This window comes from Paramisgurnus dabryanus, chromosome 12 (assembly GCF_030506205.2).
Source record: "Paramisgurnus dabryanus chromosome 12, PD_genome_1.1, whole genome shotgun sequence".
In the NCBI taxonomy this organism is placed as follows: Eukaryota; Metazoa; Chordata; class Actinopteri; order Cypriniformes; family Cobitidae; genus Paramisgurnus; species Paramisgurnus dabryanus.
In genome coordinates, this window is record NC_133348.1 from 33,039,180 (window position 1) to 33,054,089 (window position 14,910).

Sequence of the window (14,910 nt, forward strand, 5' to 3'; positions counted from 1 at the left end):
GGTAAGCCTTTTCATGATGCAAAGTTTTAAAAGTTGCTTTCTGTATTATGAACGGTCCACTGACTATACATTTTACAGCACAGGAATAAATAAAACAAACTTTTTAGGTGTAACTCATCTCAGGGAGAAAACACAACACTGCCCAACAATAAAAATGATGTCAAAGAGTTTAAAAAAAAATAAAAAATAAAGGATTCCCCAATATAGAGTTCCTACTATGTTAGGTATGATAGAATATTATCACACTGCCATTGACATTCCATTTAAGATTCAAAGATTGTTTTGCTTCAACCAAAATTGTCACTGTGCAGTTATATGATCTCAAATTTTTATCTTACAAAAAATGTAAGAATGTGCAAAATAATTTTGTTGTATTGAGTTATCCTGCAATAAAATGCCAAGCTGATGATTATATTTTTATTATATGTTTATGTAGGTGTACCCTCTTGGACAGTAAAATACTATTTATTTTATTTACTTTTATTCATCTAGGATCTTATAGTGACTGGATCATATAGTGAATAAATTCTGTATTGACCGAGATTAATCTTGAGATTATCACGTGAAACGAAACAATATCTAATCAGAAAGTGAGATGATGGAAGACAGAAGCAGTCATGGCACAGCACAAAGAGAAGTTGATGTGGACAAGAGATATGGAGTATGTTTCAGCTGTCCCTTCGAATTCACCCAAACCCTTTACTTTTTTCCCATGAAATTTTCTGTGAAAACCATTTCAAATACTATCATTGAAATTTCTTGCTGCATATCATCCGCCATGCTTATTCTGAAGTCTCGCGAGTTTCTGTTCACAGTTGAGACTCTGGTTGAAAACGCGTGCATGCTAGGAATAGGACCGACGCCTATTTTTCACGCCACACGCAAGCGTCTTGGAAGCGTTTCCAGACAAAATGGAACACAAAAAGTGGTTTATATGTCAATTTGACAGAACGTTGTTTGACATAAATGCATTAATGTAAATAAAACCTATTTCCAGCTATTAAATCTGTCAACAGGCAACAGAACGAAAGTCTGTGTGTAATCAAATCAGTATATGTACAGTCTTGTTCAAAATAATAGCAGTACAATGTGACTAACCAGAATAATCAAGGTTTTTAGTATATTTTTTTATTGCTACGTGGCAAACAAGTTACCAGTAGGTTCAGTAGATTCTCAGAAAACAAACAAGACCCAGCATTCATGATATGCACGCTCTTAAGGCTGTGCAATTGGGCAATTAGTTGAATTAGTTGAAAGGGGTGTGTTCAAAAAAATAGCAGTGTGGCATTCAATCACTGAGGTCATCAATTTTGTGAAGAAACAGGTGTGAATCAGGTGGCCCCTATTTAAGGATGAAGCCAACACTTGTTGAACATGCATTGGAAACCGAGGAAAATGGGTCGTTCAAGATATTGTTCAGAAGAACAGCGTACTTTGATTAAAAAGTTGATTGGAGAGGGGAAAACCTATAAAGAGGTGCAAAAAATGATAGGCTGTTCAGCTAAAATGATCTCCAATGCCTTAAAATGGAGAGCAAAACCAGAGAGACGTGGAAGAAAACGGAAGACAACCATCAAAATGGATAGAAGAATAACCAGAATGGCAAAGGCTCAGCCAATGATCACCTCCAGGATGATCAAAGACAGTCTGGAGTTACCTGTAAGTACTGTGACAGTTAGAAGACGTCTGTGTGAAGCTAATCTATTTTCAAGAATCCCCCGCAAAGTCCCTCTGTTAAAAAAAAGGCATGTGCAGAAGAGGATACAATTTGCCAAAGAACACATCAACCGGCCTAAAGAGAAATGGAGGAACATTTTGTGGACTGATGAGAGTAAATTGTTCTTTTTGGGTCCAAGGGCCACAGGCAGTTTGTGAGACGACCCCCAAACTCTGAATTCAAGCCACAGTACACAGTGAAGACAGTGAAGCATGGAGGTGCAAGCATCATGATATGGGCATGTTTCTCCTACTATGGTGTTGGGCCTATTTATCGCATACCAGGGATCATGGATCAGTTTGCATATGTTAAAATACTTGAAGAGGTCATGTTGCCCTATGCTGAAGAGGACATGCCCTTGAAATGGTTGTTTCAACAAGACAATGACCCAAAACACACTAGTAAACGGGCAAAGTCCATTATGGAGTGGTTATGGAGTGGCCAGCCCAATCTCCAGACCTTAATCCAATTGAGAACTTGTGGGGTGATATCAAAAATGCTGTTTCTGAAGCAAAAACAAGAAATGTGAATGAATTGTGGAATGTTGTTAAAGAATCATGGAGTGGAATAACAGCTGAGAGGTGCCACAAGTTGGTTGACTCCATGCCACACAGATGTCAAGCAGTTTTAAAAAACTGTGGTCATACAACTAAATATTAGTTTAGTGATTCACAGGATTGCTAAATCCCAGAAATTTTTTTTTTTGTACAAAATAGTTTTGAGTTTGTACAGTCAAAGGTAGACACTGCTATTTTTTTGAACACACCCCTTTCAACTAATTGCCCAATTGCACAGCCTTAAGAGCGTGCATATCATGAATGCTGGGTCTCATTTGTTTTCTGAGAATCTACTGAACCTACTGGTAACTTGTTTGCCACGTAGCAATAAAAAATATACTAAAAACCTTGATTATTCTGGTTAGTTACATTGTACTGCTATTATTTTGAACAATACTGTATGTTTAACATGAAGTAGCCTATTGCAGGTAGTTTATTTCCATACTACCTGCAATAGTAAAACCTTCCAATAGTTTATTTCATGTCAGTTTATCAATAGGAAACATACATGTATACAGAATAGGCTAGCAGCGGTTCTGGTAATCAAGGGCATAGAAAACGCCACGCAGCTGCAATGCGAAAGACACGCAACAGACACGCCACGCATCCGGTGTGAATCGGCCCTTATAGTGAATTATAATTAATCTTATATTGACTGGATCTTATAATGACTAGATTCTATATTGACTGATCTTATATTGACTGGATTATATGTTGCTTGGTTCTCATAGTGACTGGATCTTATAGTGACTAGATTCTATTTTGACTGGATCTTATATTGACTGGATCCTATATTGACTTGATTCTTATAGTGCAGGGGTAGGCAACATCCTGGAGTGCCGATATCCTGCAGATTTTAGCTCCGGCCCTAATAAAACCTTGCCTACCTGTTTTCAGGTGACTCTTTAGACCTTGATTAGCTTGTTAAGATGTGCTTGATTAGAGCTGGAGCTAAACTCTGCAAGACATTGGCACCCCAGACAGGGCCGGCGTCAAGGGGGGGCATTCGCGGGCAGTGGCCCCCCCAAACAGGTTGTTGTGCCCCCCTACAAAGTTTTTATTAATTTAATATATATCAAGAATAATTAAAATAAATTAAACATTGAATGTTTCATGACTTGTAATGTAATCAAATGAGGAAATAGTTGATATATGTTTTCTTTCATTAAAATAGACCAGGTTCTCTGATTGGATGTATTGCCGCGTCTCACCCCTCTTACGTCTTTAGCATATTTGTGACTTGATACTAGCAACGTGTTTTTTCGCGGCATTTTATGGATCGTGTAAAATATGGAAATTAGAACATTTAGAACGAACCAGCACCGCCTGCTTCATCTGACTTCATGCAAACACAGACTGGCTAAAACTCAGAGATTAGAGGTCGAGGTGGAATTTACAAATCTACAGGACACTGTTTTAAGGAAGTTTAATGTTCTTACACGCCGTCTTCAGCTATTCTAAAGGTAAGTTAGCGTTGTTTTAAATTACGTAAGCTTAAATGTGAAGTGTGGCTATAGACCGTTAACAGCATTACGACGTGATTATGGTAAAGCGGCTTTTTTTAAGCTAGGACGCGGTGTGCGCTGCGCTATGAAACCCATTCATTTCAATGGCTTGCGCCGCGCGAGGGCAGTTTGTTGTTGCGTCGAGCAAAGCGCGAGCGCAGCGGAGCTCAGCTTGCGCTCACGCCGCGGTCGAAGTTCAATAGTTTTGCGCATCGTTTGTGGTCTTTTGCACTTTATACGGGAAATGAGCTGACAGTCTGTACCAGTTGTATGAGTGTGTGCTTGCACTGTATTTGTTGTTTTAATGTCTTGTTTTTGCAAGTTATTGTTGCTATTGCGTGCCCCCCCGTTGGAAGCCAAATGCCCCCTGTTAGTTATGGTCTGGCGCTGGCTCTGACCCCAGGACTGACGTTGCCTACTCCTGTTATAGTGACTGGATCTTAAAGTAAGTGGATCTTATGTTGACTGGCTATACATTGACTAACTGGGAATATCTGGAGCAACGTCAGCTCACCTGGAAGAATCTTTGGGAGATGGAAGGAAGCAGGTTGAGCTTTATCATCAAAGCCACTTATGATGTTCTCTCTACCCCCAAGAATCTAAACCAGTGGATTGGAGAAGATCCATAATGTCCTCTTTGACAAACCCCAGCGCCACTAAGGCAAATCCTTGTCGGCTCCAAAACTAGTCTTTCCCAAGGACGTTACACCTGGAGGCACAATCGGGTTCTGAGACAACTGGCGATTGTTCTAGAGGGAAAGAGAACCACCACTAATGACCTCCCTCCTCCAAAGCCTGGATTCTCAAAAACCATTGCCTTTGTAAGAGCAGGTCAGCTTTCGGTTAGCCAACAACAAAAATGGAAATAATCTTGCAGGATACCGCTTGGGAATGGAAAATGCAGGTTGATCTGGACCAGTTCCACCTGAGATAATTACAACTAACCTCAGGCCAGACCCAATACTATGGTCAACCTCCCAAAAGTCCCTGTTCATAGAGGAACTAAATGTGCCCTGGTAGGCTGCAATTGGTGAAGCAAATGAACGTAAACAGCTGACCTAGCAGCCCAAGCAATACAATGGGGGTGCAACCAGGCTATTACAGAGAGTTGAGTCAGAGGACAGGTCTTATGTACTTATGCTGGGCGAAGTAGCAACTGGGTGTGGCTATAAAGGAAGGACCCTAAATAGGCTGCAAAATGACAATGGCCCTGTTCCAAATGGCACACTCCGGACTTGTGGACCTCCTCAGAGTCCACACTTTGATGACATCATGTAGTGCAGACCCTAGGGACCCTTGACGCGAGTCCAAGAGGGTGCATCGAAGTTGTATTTTGGGACAGACTCGAGCATCCTGCCGAAAATAGGAAGAGAAGTTGCCCATCAGTGTGAACTCCTCCCTTCCGTCATCTGATTGGTCTGATTGCTCTTTCGCAAGGACTTCTGGGTTGGTAGAGTGCGCGAAGCCTGCTGCAGTGCCGAAGACCGCATCAAAGGGGGCGCTGATAAGCACACTTCGCAGCGTAAAAATGACAGATGGGACACTCTACGGTTCCCCAAATCTTACCCTGGAGGGCCGGAGCACTGCAGAGTTTAGCTCCAACCCTGATCAAACACACCTGAGCAAGCTAATAATGGTGTTCATGATCACTAGAAAATCACAGGTGGGTAAGTTTGATTAGGGTTGGACCTAAACTCTGTAGTGCTCTGGCCCTCCAGGGTAAGATTTGGGGAACCCTGCCCTACGGACTCGTAGACTAAGCGAGCATGCGCAATTTAAGGCCACGAGACCGAAAGTCCACATGAAGTGTGCCATTTGGGATAGGACCATAGAGAAGTAAAAGCAGAGGGGGTGCACCTGGGATGCCTGGTGTCGCTGTTGAGCCCTTTGGAGGGGTCACAGGCCTATCAATAAAACACCAAGGAAGAAGGGTGCCCACCTGATGACCCCAGTGACATGATTACCCCTACTTCCCACTCAAGATGTCAGTAAAGTGCCCATTTTTCGAAGGGATTGAACTATCAAGTCCTGAGTGGATCTTTTAGACCCTTTTACGGTTTGTACACAATGATGACATGGCAACGGATGCGCACGCAGTTTGGCAACGGAAGTATGGCAAGAATCAGCAGTGAAGCTTTCTGCGTTGCTTTCATGTTAGAACCACTGGGGAACAACACCACTTCTGTTGGCAAACTGTGCACGCAGGCTATTTGGTCACGTGGGCTGTAAAAGAGTCTATAGTGATTGGATTCTATATTTACTGGATCATAAAGTGACTGGATCTCATATTGACTGCTCTTATAATGAGCTGATGTGTTATTGTAATGATGGATGATGGGGGCAGTGAGCTGCTTTAATGATGGAAGCTTTGAATCAAAGGTCAGTTACCAGTGGAGAGTTTAATTAATTACAAATATAACATGCTAAATGTCATCCTGTGAATGGAAAGTTTGTTTTAAAAGTTAATCGTTTTAATAATTTTATAAAATAAGCACAAGACAGACCGACACAAAATCAAGGTCAACAGCGCCACCTACTGACACAAATGCACATTCCACTCCAAAGACTGAACACAGATACGTGTGGATAATTCTCTATACTGCACTATTTTAAATACACAATTTGGCAACACCCAGCAACACCTTTAAACTTTCAAAAGTTAAGAATGATATTTTTCTTGTCCTGCAGTGGTCCTTGCAGTAATATTAATGCATACTAACACATACTAACTGCTGTTGTACATACATCTCTTTAAAATATGAGGTCATGATGACAATCATCTGGTCAATAATTACAATAGATTTAAATAAATGCTATACAAAACAGTTTTAATTGGAGTTTGTTTGGCTGCACGACTTTCAACTGATGTCATACACTTTTAGAAAAAAAAGGTACATGAAGGTACAAAAGTTGTCCTTGGGGTGGTACCTTTTCAAAAAGTACCTAAAAGGTACATATTGGTACCTCAAAGGTACACCTCTATACCTAAATGGTACATATAAGGACCTTTTTAAAAGGTACCATCCCAGTGACAAAAAGGTACAACTTTGTACCTCTTTTTTATGAGAGTGTAACATTGTAAGCATTATGCGTTTTTTGCACATTTTCTCCACAGTTAGACTCTAGTTTTCTGCATATATAAACAAAAATAAGTAAAGCTTTCACTTATGCTTTATGCTTATCAAAACTCTTTCTATAGTGAGGTCATGTCAAGTTTCCCATGCAATGTATAATATTAACATAAAAAATTAGAGTAACATAAATCCTCAATTAGCAATATTATACTAATATGGTATGGTATAAATGCCACAAATGTGTTTCTTGTTCTGTATATGTGAAATATTGAAGCATGGTCAGGACCCCTATGAGTCAGTAGACGTCAGATGTTCCCCTCAGAGTTGCTATATTGACGTATGCAGGAACCCCATTGCTTTCAATTAACCTTCTAAACCATTGATGCAAACAAGATGAGAGGACATTTCATGCTCCATCAGAAAAACTGTACAGCTTTAATGTTGTGTAAATTTAAATGTGTGTTAATTTGCTAAATAGGTTGCAATCAGGAGTCACTTTTAGTGCTCGCCTGCTGAGTTCATTTTCCTGTCCCTTTATTTTATTCTCACTTGCTGCCTATTGATGTGTCTGTTCTGCTTGACTTATTTTGGTTATTTAATTGTAATTAAAATATGTTTGTAGAGAGAAACCTTAAAGGTAACGTAGAAAGTAAAACTGAATTCATGAATAATTCAAGATCTGTACATGTATGGTAATGATATATCATGAGCCTCAAACACATTGTTTCCTCCTGGTAAAGCTTTAATTATTATAGACGTTACAGTCTAAATGGACGTCCCAAAATTAAATTAAGTACAATGTTGTTACAATGCTAAAAACAAAGTTGTGACTACTGATTTAGCGCTTTATGCTAGATAATGCTATATGCTAGCGTTTAGGCTGAAGTTCTTCTATTGACGTTACAGTTACGTTTTACAGGTCCATACTAAAAAAAAATTACCACTCTGAAACATCCATTAACAATCCCTGAATAATTAATGTTTCTTCAAAATCTGTATCTTTGTCTGATACAGACTCAAACATAAGATCTGTTGACACACACACAGAGCTACTGAAGGAGCTGCTCTGAGAAACAGCCAATCAGAGCAAAGCTCAATATTATTATTCATGATCCTTTCAAATAAGATAATAATAGACCATTTCATTCTTAAGGCAAATCCAGGGTGGAAATGGACATGTAACCAAACCAATCGCAGTCCTATCTTCAAAATCAGAGGGCAATGATTGGTTGATTGGATGTTGGTTTTAAAAAAGTGTCCTAGTTTTATGTAAACGACTTTAAGCCTTACGTAACAGCATTATCCTCATCTGCACACAATAAAGATGCTTAAAAAAACCTTTTTTAAATAGGTCACAGACAGTAATGTGGAGCACTGGGCCATTGTTTATTAGTGAGTATCTAATTCTGCATGGTGACAATAGCTAAACAGAGGCTCACAAAACACGTTTTTAACCGTTTAAAATGTGAGGCAGATCGCAACTTCCATGTTTTCTTATTTAAAGACTGTTCTATGAGTAGTTACACGAGTAAGTATTATTACACAAGTAAGTATGGTGCCACAAAATAAATCGTGGCGGAAGTGGAAGTGCTGCAAACTTAGTGCTCTTCCGCCATACAACATAGTTCAAATTTTTATCCGCTTTAAAATCGCCACGTTTTATTTTGTGCCACCATACTTACTTGTACAACTGCTCATGTAACAGTCTTTAAATAGGGAAAACATGGAAGTGTTTGGTGGCTTCTAAATTCATCCCTGTTTGGATCCTAAGGAATGAATGGTGCTAGGCTAGATGCTAACACATTCACAACGCGCTGTACAAAGAATAAGTGCACGCATTGATAAAAAGATAGTTATGTATTAATTAATCTAAGTTGAGGTAACAACATACTAAAATAATGAAAAACGGTGGTGTTTACTTTTAAAAGTGAAAGTGGCATATTTGCCAATGTACGATACCTATACTTGGAATGTGACCTCTGCATTTAACCCATTCATTGAATAGTGAAGACACACACTTGGGCAACTATCACTGCAGCGCCTGGGGAACAATTGGGGTTAAGGAACCTTACTCAAGGGGCACCTCAGTCGCAACCTTACTGGTCGTACGACTCCAACCAGCAACTCTCGGGTTACAAACCCAACTCTCACTATGACTGCCCCCTAAGGTCCTAAAAGGGTCCTAATATTCCTAGGTACAGATATGCATACATTTGGTATAAACCTTTGAGATACTAATACGCACTTATGTGGTACCAGTATGAACTTTTTAGGTGCAAAGCTGTAAGCTTACTTTATAAAAGGGTACCGCTGACACATGGGGTACATTTTCTTACCATATTTTCTGACAGTGTAGATTAATCATTTTTGATTACTCAAAGAACCTTCCAGTTAACGGTTCAAGGAACCAATTCTTTCTTTGTCATGGTCCTGCCTTCCTGTCATAGTGATTCATAGTTCATGTGGCAGGACCGTGGCAGTACCCATATTTGGTGTGGTAGCTCATGGCTTTTGGTTTAGGGGCTGTCCACACGGAGACGCGTATCACTGCATACGTATAAATTTGTTATCGTATTGGCGTTTCATCCACACGGATCCGGCGTTTTGGGAGACCGAATCCGCTATTTTTTGAAACCGGGTCCTAAAGTGGATAAATCTGAAACCGACACCCTTGCGGTTTCGTCTGTACAGCCAATCCGTATATTTTGTGAAGCGAAAACGTCATCACATCACGTGTCGGAAGCGTCACACGTAACAGCAACAACAATAACGGCGGATTACGTGATTGTGTTCGTGCTACAGAAGCTACTAAAGCGTACTAGCTTTAGTACAGCAAAATCTATTGCTTTGATGCAATTGTGGTGACCAACAAGCGATAATGGACAACACCATACGTTGGTTATGCGCATGCTCAAAGTCGTCTTCTCGTGTATATCTGTATATATAGTGTATATCTGTGGCAGAATTACAGCGCCCCATACTGGTCCGGCATATAGACGGTTTCATCGGACGCACGTGATACACGTCTGGATCCGAACCTTACTTCCGGTTTCGTTTTTTTTAATGGTCTGACTAGTTACTAAACTGATCTCTTGAACGAATGCCTCGTCGAAAATAACAAATGTTTTGGTTTCCTAGGTAATCTATGTGTTGTTTTTTTTTGCTTGTTATATAAATAAACTACGTTTAAAGAACTTTGTTGTTATTTATTCTTAGCGGAGTTTACCGGAAGTTACGTGCGGACCGCGACAGCCGCTTGTTTATGTTGTTACTGCCGAAACGGTCTATATACTACACCGCTTTCAGTCGGTTTCAGTGGTTTCGTGTTTACGGATTATTTTTTTAGAGCAAGGAAAAAAAATGATCGGATAGGGAATGCACCGGCTTCGTGTGGATATAGCCTAAGGTAGTGTGCTTCGGTGTCTTGTCTCTTGTCCCCCCCTAGTTCTCCTGCATATTGTTAATCATTAGTTAATTCCCATCACCTGTTCCCTCCTTGTTATCTTGTTTGGTTTCCTTATTTAATGTCACTGTTTCCTTTGTTCTGTGCAGGATCATTTTGTTCCGTGTGTGTTTGCCAGTTGTGTTCGTCTAGAAGTCAAGTCAAGTCTAGTTTATCCGTCTAGTTGTTTGTGAAGTTTAGTGTAAAGTCTCTGTTTAGTGTATATCCCCTGTTGATGGGTTTTGCCCCCACGTGGGCTATTGTTTTGTCTTGTGTTTTCACTATTAAAGTCTTTTGTTAACCCCTCCATCTCCGTCTGCATTTGGGTTCTTCCTGCAATCCTGACATTCTTACCCTTTTATAGTCTGTACAAAATGTTATTCGCTACAAAGAATAATTTTTGCAACAGAAAGGTTTTGTGGATGTTAAAGGTTCTTTATGGAACCATATAAGGCCAACAAAGAACCCCTTATAGGAACCTTTATTTTAAAAGAGTCAGTTCACCCAAATTTTTAGATTTGTTTTTACTCACCCTCTGGTCATCCGGGATGTAAGTGACATTTTTCAGCTAGTAACCTTGCTTATTTTTTCACTGAAGTAAAGTCATTTACATCTCGGAAGACCAGAGAGTGAGTACATTAACAATTAATGTTTTATTTTGGGTGTGCTAACCTTTTAAGAGCGCTGGCTCAGCCAAATATAATGAGAAAAGGCCATATAAAATAAGATTATCCTTTACAATATGAATTTAAAGGCATCCAATGAAAATGATTTGAAAATGAATATATAAATATTTGAAAAAGTAATCTTGATAAGTTCTTTCATAAGCTGGAGTTTATCCAGTTTTTTTGCAGTCCGTTTTCTATTGTAGTTGATTTGTTTTTTCCTATGATAGGATGTGAGGTAGTAGACACATGCAGGTGTTGTATTGTGCAGTGATCCTGGAGCTTACAACATTCACCAGCATGTGCTCAGATGTTAGTGTAAGTGCAGTAGACAGTGTTATATAACAGACTGAACCCAGTACCGTTCTGTCCTGAGGCATTCAGATGTCATATAAGCTACATCTAAAGAAATCATGTTGCACGGCCAACAAATGTATAATTAAGTAAAATATAAATAAAAGATGTATAATGATCTACATTAAAATAAAGAAAGTCAGGATATAAATCAAAAAACCTGTTAACATGAACTAACAAAGAACAATATGCTAAAGCATTTTTATTTTAGGTCATGTTCGTTTGATTTGCTAATACATTAATAAAAGCAAAAGTTGTATCTGTTTATAATAGTTAATGCACAATGAATTAAAATGAACAATTGTATTGACATTAACTAAGATAAATAAATGGTGATAAGCTATATTGTTTATTGTTAGTCCATGCCGGCTAATGCATATACTTATGTTAAAAAATACAACCTTGTAAAGTGTTACCATGATTCAGTCTGAATGTCAAAAGAATGTTCTTTAGTTTCATTATAGGCCTGACACGTGAAGGTATTAATGCAGACCCAGCTGATTTTGATGCTAATAAAAGCTGAAGTTAAAAACGTTATAAAAGAGACTCACAGAAATCTTTTTATAACAATCCTAATGCTTTCCCACTCTTTTTCATCTCTTCATGACTGATATAGGTATGAAATGATGAAGTATATATATGCTTGCACAATAAAATGATTATAGGCCTGGCAAAGATGGATTACATTATAGATTACATTATATACAACAATTAGTTAAAGTACCTCAGAGGTACTGGTACCAAAGAGAGCTTACTTCAAAGATATGTATTAGTATACAGATTCATTAGTAAAGGTACACATTGGTACCACACGTATACATGTGTGCCTAATGCTACATATTGGGAGTGGGACCTTTTTAAAGGGTAAATGCCCAGTGACAGCATATTTTTACCATTTTTTTCTGACAGTGCATGCATTTTAAACTGGGACTAGACTAAAGCCTTCTCTGTAAAACCAACCCTCTGTTTAAACAAAAAAAAACTTGATTATTATATTGACTATATAAACAAAAACCCACTTAAAGGCTATGAAATAGTAGTAGTGAATAATGATTAAAATGTGTGCATTTTTTTAAAGCTAAAATATTTTCTATAATGAGGAGTATTTTCTCATGCATCTTCTCACAGGTTACAAATAATTCATATTTTACATTAATATTCACAATTCGTCTGCACTGAGACATGTTGTTAGAAGCCTATGGCAAATATTTGACAGTGTGAATAGATTTTCTGGATAGATTCTGGGTGTCCTTACTTTACATACAACACATTTTGTTATAAGATGACACTTGAGGACACTTACAGTATAAGATGAGGCAAAGCATGTCAGCATAACTTTTCTCATCTTGATAAAAATACACATAGCACTTTATTTTGACATTTACTCTACATTATTTTTTCCCATGCAAAGCATGCTGGGAACTGGAAATCCTCTGCCCAGTTTCAGCAATGCTACTTTAACACCACATCAATCATTCATGTAGCCCCGGATCAAATGGATCAAGTTATATAGTTGATGGATCAAGTTAAGTTCATTAAAAATCAGTTTGTTTTAATTTGTTTCAAATAAATTTGACAAGTTTCTCATTCATTGTTAAAAGTAGTCTTTTTAGTTTATTTATTTTATTAGTTTATATGAATGTAAATGTTTTACAGTAAGTCTAATGCTTTCACTAATAATGAAATAGTCATTGTTTAGCACCAGATAAATATTTCTATAGTTGCAAATTATAATCAGAATTTATGAAATGACATCTGTATTAAGCTATACTCTATTAGTAGTTCAAAAGGGTATCGTTTCGATAGCGTTCCTAACATTGCCAAGCACCTTCCACCCATTTTTCAAATCATTTCTGTGCCCCTGGGTGGATAATTTTTTTTGGCTTTTTTCCAAATATAGATATACAAAAAGAGGGTTGTGAGGGAGAAACAGAGTTGTAAATGAAGAAGATATGAACTGACAATTTTGCTGAGAAGGGGCATTTTTCTTTTTTAAGGGGGATGTGGTTGATGATGAAGAAAACTCAAAACTGACTCAACGTCCTGAGGTTAAAAAAGCCGGACAGAAATATAAGGACCATGTAACATCAGAGGATGATCTTTAATTTAAGAAGGGCAAACAGGGTCATAACAGAAGATTATATTATCTTGTGTGGTAACACTAGATCCACACATGTTTGTTAATACAATAAACATTTAAATATTTACTGTAGATTTAAATGTTATTTACTGGCAACAGTTTGTTCAAAGTTAAATGAACATTAAACATTAACAAGTCTTTATCTTTACATAATAAAACTATTAAATTACAGCCTCATGCAAAGCATTCTGGAAACCAGATATCCTCATCAACCTTTTTCTGACTTTGTTTCCTTCAGACTTTGTTTCCAGAATGCTTTGCATGAGGCTGTTATTTTAGTTTTATTCTGTAAAGATACAATTTTCTTAATGTAAATCTACAGTTACTGACAAACAGCTGCTAGTAATATTATAATTATTTTTAACAGGGATACTAATGTATTTCCTGTGTGCTAAAAATGACGTCAAATACTATGAGGGTAAAATAACGTCAAAAAGATTTGCATGCGCAGGATCATATTTGTGAGAGTGTACGTGACATTGCAAGCATAAAATAAATTTGCGTGCGCAAAACCAATTTTGTGAAGGTGTAAATCAAGTTGTAAGCGTAAGAAAACAAGTTTTGCATCATTGTACTGTTAATCGTAAGTGTAATTCATGTCTTGTAAAACTGAAACTTCATATTAGCATTAAATAAGTATGAACTGTATGCATCTGACCTCAGTTTTTCCGCGCTTACACTTTTGGCACGGTTTTTGCGCTGAAATACTGCCAAAAGCATTGCAAGTCTGCAAACAGTGGTGTGCAATGAAAAACACACGTTCATGAACGGCAAATACGAATTAATTGCGCAGAATCTGTCTCTGTGTGTAAAATAAACCAGTTGTACATGACTTGTTGTGTACGGAGGAAAACTATTTCCTGAAATAACCCGACACCTACTGGTCCCTCTGCGCTTGCAGTTTTGTCACGATTCTCTCTTTGATTTGAGTTTGCAAGCGCGAGTGGGAAGGCGGGGCGATGACTCATTGTTTTCTCTATTCTGATTGGTTCAATATAACCCCAGTTTTCTTCTCAACCCTTGCTTAGTCTTGCTTACTAGGAGACTGCTGCTAGTTTTTACTTAGAACTTTTGTTTATACATTACAGTAAAACTGCTCACATTAATAAGGCTTCATTCATAACCGTAGCGATTTTGTTACTTCTGTTGTTGTTTGATTTTTCTGTGATAGTATCTTACAGTAACTTGTTTAGGAAATACGTTAACTAGAATATAGTTTGAATGTGGAATTATATGCTACACTGTTCTACTAAAAATAATGAATACATCCACGTACTCCATCCTAGACCATAATAATATGGCAAGGAATGGAGTAGCCTACTATTTATAAAATAACTTTATAAGAAATTACTCAATGTAGCACCAAATACTCCATATAGTCTATATAATTAAAAACTGCCATGCTTTGTTGTTCTTTCTCTGTTTTCTTTGTTTCTATTTTATTTGAAGCTGCTTT